The 7828-nt window shown below is 43.2% G+C and overlaps 1 long non-coding RNA gene across 1 annotated transcript; it reads right to left on the bottom strand.

Moving 5' to 3' along the window:
• Positions 1-3414: 3414 nt before the first annotated feature.
• LOC105100481 (uncharacterized) lies at positions 3415-7101 on the bottom strand. Its single transcript, XR_838190.3, has 3 exons — positions 6905-7101; positions 5570-5662; positions 3415-4159 (listed from the first exon to the last, which is right to left on the bottom strand). It is a non-coding gene; the product is annotated as an uncharacterized LOC105100481 (long non-coding RNA).
• Between the last annotated feature and the right edge of the window lie 727 nt (positions 7102-7828).

Raw genomic sequence — 7828 nt, 5'->3', positions numbered from 1 at the left:
ATGGGTAGGAAATACATAAACAGAACATTTACACACTTCACTGGGGCTGGTCCCTGAGCGAAGGTGTCTACCGCACACCAAACGTGACTGATGCTGGATGGGACTCTTGCCTTCCGTTCTGAGAGCTGTGTATGTCAGCACAATGAAGTCCTTATTCCTCACTCCGTGTTTGTCTCAGCCTTTATTTTCTCATTCCTCACACTTGTCAGTCCTGGTTCTAATTCTTTAGTCTCAGGGGGACAATTCTAATAGTCCTTCTGTGACCAAGGAATGGGAATCTACTGTCTTTGGCCCCAAAAGAGCAGCCACAGCTGTGAGGGTTGGATTTAACTAACACAGTCACTGAATTCTCTAATGAGTTCTCAGCTTCCCTTGTTTCTCTCCATCCACCTGAGAGGAAAACAAAGGACCAGAATCAACTTTTCACACTGGCTCATAACTTTCATGTGGTTCATTGCTTCTTCCATGAGTCTCCCGTCCCTCATTCCCTGAGCACGCCCACCCATCCTTAGCTTCCCCCACAGAATCAAGCAGGTCCTTACCATCCTGGGGATTCTACAGGAAAATCCCACCCTCCCTACAGCCGGAACAGAAGTGTCTGCTTCCACAAGTCCTAAAGTTTGATCAGCATCCAGAAATCATAAATCCGTGTTTTAAGGCCAGTAGTTTCCCAGCCTGGGTCTAGGACACTGCTCCAAGGAACAGAAAGCTGGATTCATTACTCTATGTCTTGACCTTAATTGCACCACACAGACTGCAGACTTTTGAGGTTGTTTGCCTGCCTCGGGCCAGCTCTGTATCCTCAGAGATGCACCAGCCATATCCCTGTCTCCTTACAAATGAATACTCACAACAGGAGGACCCAAGGTCCCTTTGTGTCTCCAGTGACCCTGGGACTGCAGTGTATTTCTGAACCTGGGGAAGCCTATTTTCCATCCTCTAGCCCCTCACCAGAGTCTCTGAACACATGTGCAGAGGACTTTTCTCAATCCGTTTTCATCAGTCAAGAGTGTGGTATGCACGAGCCACTGCTCCCTACACCCCACCTTTCTCAGCGCCTTTGGATGGCCAGCCGTCGCCACTCGGGCACCTGAATCTTTAAGGACCTCACAGACTTTCTGTCCGTCTTTCTCTTGTCTCTACACTCTACAGACCCACCAGTATTTATCATCTCTAAGGAAAGTACGTGTCACAAGTCAGAGTCCTCCCTTTTACTCGTTGACACTCAGACATCCCCAGTGCTTGGTGGCACACGACACCTGCTACGCATCCGACCACTTGTCTGTGTGCCCCAGAGCGTGTGCCGGACTGGAGTGGGTTAGGTTCTTCTCTTCAGCCCCAGCCCTTCACCTGCACCAAGGACTCCGTTATTTTCAGTATGACTCAGGCATCTGGGTTCTTTTTACCATGTGGCTCTACCATCTTGGATTCCTTCTCTTTCAACCATGCGAGAGGAGAGAGTTAAAGCAAAAAAAAAAGGGGGGGGGTGGATTATGAAAACTATTTCAGAAGCCAGGCCTGAGGCACATGTTCGTTCGCTCCATTCCTCAGCCGGGATGTCGCTCTTTGTACACAGTAGCTCGCTCACTGTTTTTCCTCACACATCACTCTCTTGAGATAATTTATGGGGCTTAGTCTCTTCTGTAAGTGAATAAAACTGCAGGTGGCAAATTTGCTGCCTAAACCACCAACCCAAACAGAAAGAATGAAGCAAGGCTGTATTTATTTTTTTTTCTTCTCTTATCTACTGGTTCCCCTGATCCCAGTTCTTTCCTGAGTCCTTTTTCTCCACCTTGACTCCGTGACGGCATCACAGCCATACCTGGGGCCGTGCGTCCTTCATTCCACAAGCACACACACGTGAGATGCCCGCCCGTGGGCTCCTCATTGCAGCTCTGGCAGAGCAGCATTGACTGAGATGACAAGTTAGTGTTATTTCCCCACATTTCAGGGGACAGCAAGGCATAATGCAGGTGCCATTATAGAACCTAGAAACTCTGTGTGACAATATAGCAGAGGGAGCTACACGGAAGGGAGAGGATGGCATAGGAATGGGGGCCTTAGAGCGTTTGTTGTTGGAGCCTCCAGCCTCCAGGCAGACAGATCTAAGTTTGCAGAGGTGGAAGAGTGAAGCAGTCAGAGGGAGGGCGGAGTGAGGACCCGTCGCCAGCAGAGCCAGAGCACAGGTGCTGTCCCCGCCTGCCGGTTTCAGCCTGCCGGGCTCCGCGCTCCCAGGCAACACACACGTGCCCAGACTTACAGAAACTCACCAAGAGAAGCTTACCTCCAGGGCAAAGGGGGCTCGAGGGCCAAGCCAAGGTTAAGTAATGGGTCACTGGATAAAACATATAGAAAAACCCTGAATTGAAGGGTAACCTGAAAACATTGAAGTTCTGAAGCGTTAAATAAACCTTCTAAAGTTCAGGTGCCAATCAGAGCTTCAGTTTGTAAAAGCAGAAATCTCAGAGGCTAACTCTGCTGACGGATTGCTAGCCTTTCCTTCCGTGGGTTAGGCTGGAATGTCACTGGAAACAACGTTCTGTGCGTTACTGCGAACGGTAACAGCCAGCTGTGGCCAGCTGCAGGGTGCAAGAAAGCACAGGGCAGAAAGTCTTTGTCATTTTATTTCCTCGTTGTCACTCAGACTCGCCATTTTCCCTTAATTCAGTTCCTGTAAAAATAACTGCAAGCTGCTGAAAATTGTGCCGCGTCCCTCATCTGCTAACCGAGGTTCTCCTAGAATATGCGACACTTAACATACTACTGACACCACCGGATTGCAGATCTAGGGGAATGAGAACGCACTGCCTTCCTAGCCCAGAAAGCAAGGAGCATTTTGTAGGAAACTTAGATGTGTGTTTCATGTTGATATTATTTTAGTGGGCTTTTTCTCTCAAATTTTTGATCATAGATTTCACCAGGTAACTTTTCAAAATATTGAATGGAGAGAGTTCTACTTCAGGGAGACAGAAATTGATCAGGAAAGAGAGGATTGGAAGCAACACGGAGCAAGGAAAATAGCAGACAGGGTGACAAACTTCAATGTAATGTGAAGTTTTCCTTGTTCTTTATTCTTGGGATCAGGGAAGCTGGATATGGGGTATGACAAAGAGGGTGTGTATGTCACCAAGAAAAATAAGCAAATGAGGAAGGAATTAAGAGCTGCTTCAGATGTCAGGAATTATGGGGACAAATCCACTACAGAGTATGCTTGACCTGCCTGATGGTGACTATTCCGTTGTTAGGATCCACACACACGCTGATTACTGGTATACCTATCCAGACTAAGTGTTTGGTCTTTTCTAGTGCTTGGTTGGGCATATATCTTGATTTTTTTGTAATTATTTATTTAAATATTAAGTATATAAATTTTCACTATATTTTATTATAGCACAGGGGATTTATATGCTCAGAGTATATGTTCCTGAAAGCTGGCATCCTAAATATCTACTTAAAGTGAATCCAAAAAAAAGGTGCTATGGAACTCTAGGAAGTGGTGAAAGCTAAAAATGCTAAATTTTGTTAATATTTGTTTATCCCCTGAAATATATATATATGTAAAATCACACTAGATCATGGGACATAACGGTGAGTGAATATCGCAGAGAGAAGGTGATCAATAGACCTTTAGCATTCTCTCACGACAACATTTTGGGACTTTCAGAATGTAACCTGTTTTGCAGATGTAATTAGGTAAGATAAAGTCGTACCGGATAAGGGTAGACCCTAATCCAATGAGTGGTATCCTTCGAAGAGAAAAATTTAGACACGGACACATACATAGAGTGAAGAAATGTGAAGACAAAGGGAAAACCACATGACAAAGGAGGCAGAGATTGGAGTGATGCATCTTCAGACCAAGAAATGCCAAAGATGGCTGGTTTCTGCCAGAACTAGGAAAGAGGCAAAGAGGGATCCTCTCCTCCAGCCCTCAGAGGGAGCAGGGCCCAGCCGACACCTTGACTTCGGACTTCTGACCTCCAGAACGACGAGCCTAGAAAATCCAGTTTGTGGTGCTTAGTCACAGCAGCTCTGGAAAACTCCCTCGGAGCAGTAGCTGGTGCTCTTATGTGAGCACGGTCACCTTTCCCGCTACAGGAGTATCTTGGTTTCTTCCCACATCCCCGAGTTCCTGCTCAGGGCTCAGCTTCCTTTCATTCTGAAAGATAAACAGATTCTCAGTCCCTTCTTCTGAGGTGAGACAACCATGAGAAGGGGGGTCACTGCACACAAACCCACAAATTAGAATGGAGATAGTGAGCACGTTGCAACAGTAGAGATTGGGTTACTCAGAGCATCTGTGAAGGTGTCCAGCTTCATGCCTCTGATGATGAGATGAGCATTCTAACCATTTGGAATTTTCACAGGAGGTTTTTGCAGAGGACTTTCGGAAAGATCTCTGGAAAGCAAGCACCCTGGTCCTCTCCGTAAAATAAATGGGGACTCAAACACACTCTATCTCAATCAAAGTAACCATGACAGTCTCACCGACAACCTTCCGTGGGACGTTTATTCATTACTCTCCTACTTGGAATTGGGCAACTGCCTGATATAATAAAACAAAAAGCCATATATGGGCACATATGTGCACAGATCTCTCAAGTGCTCATTTTAAAATTCAGTCAATCCCTGGAGAAATGTGTGCACTATAAATGCATAGGAGGCAATTTGTCAGGTAAAAAGAGAACATTTATTTTTGATTTCAGATAAAAAGAGAAAATCAATTTATCCTAAGACTTTATATGAGTCATTTCAGTTACCGGCATCCCCTTGCTTTAGGATATGGGCAAAGGTAGGTTAGACTGAGCTCCCATTAATGACTAGTGACCTAGACGGGCCGATTTCACAATCCTTGACCTGACTCCAGGTCATTCTGGGAAGGCCTCTGAGGAGGAGCAAAGTCTGAAATCATGCTGAGGAAACACTGGCCATCACAGCTTTTTCACACTTCCAAGTTTTATATAGTGAAGAGCTCCAGTTTACTTTTTGTGTATTTAATTAAGTGAAATACGAGGCTTGAGTAGCTTTGTGGGGGTGCTAAAGAGTCACACAGAGCAAACTCTAGTTTGGTCCACAGCTTATTACTTTATACATTACACAGGGCTTTCTGTAAGGCCAGAGAATCCTGTCATAACCAACCCCCATCAAAAAAAAAATTTTTTAAATCTAAAACTAAACTTGAAGTTAGCAAGCCAGCTCTCGTATAAGAAGAATCAGATATTGTCTTTCATTAAAAACATTAGAATTATCAAAGTAGGGTTGCATTCTAAATAGGGACCGCCACTAATTCTGAGTCCCCAGACTGCAGCTGGCTTTCTCTTTATATCAATGCCCAGGGCAACGTGGAACATCCCGCAGCTTTGCACAACAGTGAACTTACTTGTGTCCAGAGATGCTGCAGGTATGTTAACAAGGAACCACAGAACACATGGTTTCATGCTATTTGACGGGCAGGCTTAGTAATGTAGAACATACCAGGAAAATATTCAGAAAAGTGCAACTAACAACTTGGAAGGATGTAGACATCAGAATATTAATCAGTAGCAATTAGAAATTAAGATCCTGGTACCTAATGAAACCAAGGGACTGCTTTTGATGGAAAACCCAGTCTTCAAACTGAGAGTGGAGTTCCTCCCATTGCATGTTGAGTCCTCTCTGTAATCTGTGACAGGAAAAAGAAGTAAGCCAAGAGAATTCTGGTGATAAGATAGCAAAAGATTTTTCTTTTCCCAAAAGAGAGATCATTTTAAAGCTTGGGATCAACTCAGTAACCACCGATCACTCTTCCCCATCCATGCCTGATCCTGTCTCCATGACTTCCTGTATCTTACCACTGAACCTTGGACCTAGTTCTCAGCAGATTCTAAATGTGTGTTGACATGCCTGGCTCCTCCGTGGGGCCGTGAGCTTCTGGCACTGTGTGTCATTCATCTTTGCATCCATCACAGGTCACCCAAAGTTTGGCATGAGGTCAGGGCTTAATAAATGGTGCTTTTAAATAACTGTTGAAAGTCACCAATTTAGAGAGCACACAGACATGAAATGTGGCCATAGGTAGGGAGCAGATATCCATACAAATATTCAAACAATAAAATAAATGTTCCCAGGTAGATTGTATTTAAAATATAATTATAAGTATTCTTTGCTCCTTTTCTTAGTAAGTTTCCATCTCTTAAAACAGTGAAAGTAAACGGATGATTAGTGGTAAGAAGGAGAAGGTGAAGAGTGAAATAAAGAGCAAAGTATCTTTTCTTCTTACTGATGTGAATAACAGCCCTCCATTTTCCCTCTGCCCAAACACCCCCGTTTCCTTCTAGTCAACGGATGCCTGAGAATCCTTCTCTCTCAAGTCCTTTCTTTCTTCCTTATATCATAAGAAACTTCAGTTGTCCTGCCGTTTGACTTAGTGCCTGGGCCCTACCAAACATTTTTGTCAAATTGAATCAGGAGCACACATAAATCCAAGAAAGGCTTGAGACAGTCTAAGCCAGTCTGGGTACAAATACTGGGACACATTTAAGGTTGTTCAGGTCCAGGCTTCGTGCCAGATTAGCACTGATCCACACCGAAGAGCAGGAAAAGCATAAACTCCCCAGTTAATCACTTGCTTTGTTTTTGCAGTAGTCACTGAAATTAACAATTTGCTTTCTTTTCTTCACTCCTAGGATGTAAAACATCTGGTCCCACCCCCTGGCTATGATCAACCATCATATATTTGAAAAACGTTGAGTAACCATATCAGATTCTCTCTTCAAGGTAACTAACTTAAGAATCCACCCCTGTTTGTGGACTTTTGTCATGATTTCCTTTCCAAATCTGAGTGGTACTTATGGCTATGGTGTGAACCTGCTTCACATTTTTTTACTTCTCCCTCAACATATAGAGGCAAGAATTGAATTCCGACCTTGTATTCATCAATGCTAATTATCTTCATCATTGTTACATCCTGCTCTCTGGGAGATACATCTCACTATCATGACGTTTATGTTCATAGCAGACCTCTGTTCCGGTTGTTGGTTTGCTGTCATTCATTATCATACCTCCAAGCATGGTTAGGTTGATGAAGAAAGAGCTCACATACTCCTGGGAACTGAAACACTCGTTTTAAATTCTGAGTGTTAATACAGAAAAAAGTCTTGAATTAGATTGATTTCTTTTCAACTTCTATATTTATAGCATAATCTTTAATGAACTAAGTTGAACAGAGAACTTTGTCCCTGTAGCTTTATTAAATAGCATATAATAAAGCTTTAATTATTCAGTGGTTGGTTTTTTATGAGTTATTGCTGTCCACCATCTTGTTCCTTGGCTTATTTATCAACTGTGCTACATGCAAGAGAAAAAGATGAAGCAATGCAGGTACGTACCTCAGTCAGCCAGCCTTCCTGTCTGTCAGCCACACTTTGTAGGTTAAATGTGCAAAGAGCATGAGGACAGTTGTTAGAGGGAGACATGAAATCCTCTTGATTAAGAATGAAGGAAACAACCTAAATGTCCATGGACAGATGACTGGATAAAGAAGTTGTGGTATATTTATACAATGGAATCCTACTCAACCATAAAAAGAATAAAATAATACCATTTGCAGCAACATGGATGGACCGGGAGATTGTCATTCTAAGTGAAGTAAGCCAGAAAGAGAAAGAAAAATACCATATGATAGCACTCATATGTGGAATCTAAAAAAAGAGAAAAGAAGACACTAATGAACTTATCTACAAAACAGAAAGACTCAGACATAGTAAACAATCTTATGGTTACCGGTGGGAAGGGATAAAATTAGGAGTTCGAGATTTGCAATTATTAACTAGTATATATAAAATAGGTA

This window comes from Camelus dromedarius, chromosome 28 (assembly GCF_036321535.1).
Source record: "Camelus dromedarius isolate mCamDro1 chromosome 28, mCamDro1.pat, whole genome shotgun sequence".
Taxonomy (NCBI): Eukaryota; Metazoa; Chordata; class Mammalia; order Artiodactyla; family Camelidae; genus Camelus; species Camelus dromedarius.
Note: the sequence above shows the minus strand (reverse complement) of the source record. Positions and strands in the feature narration are given on the sequence as shown.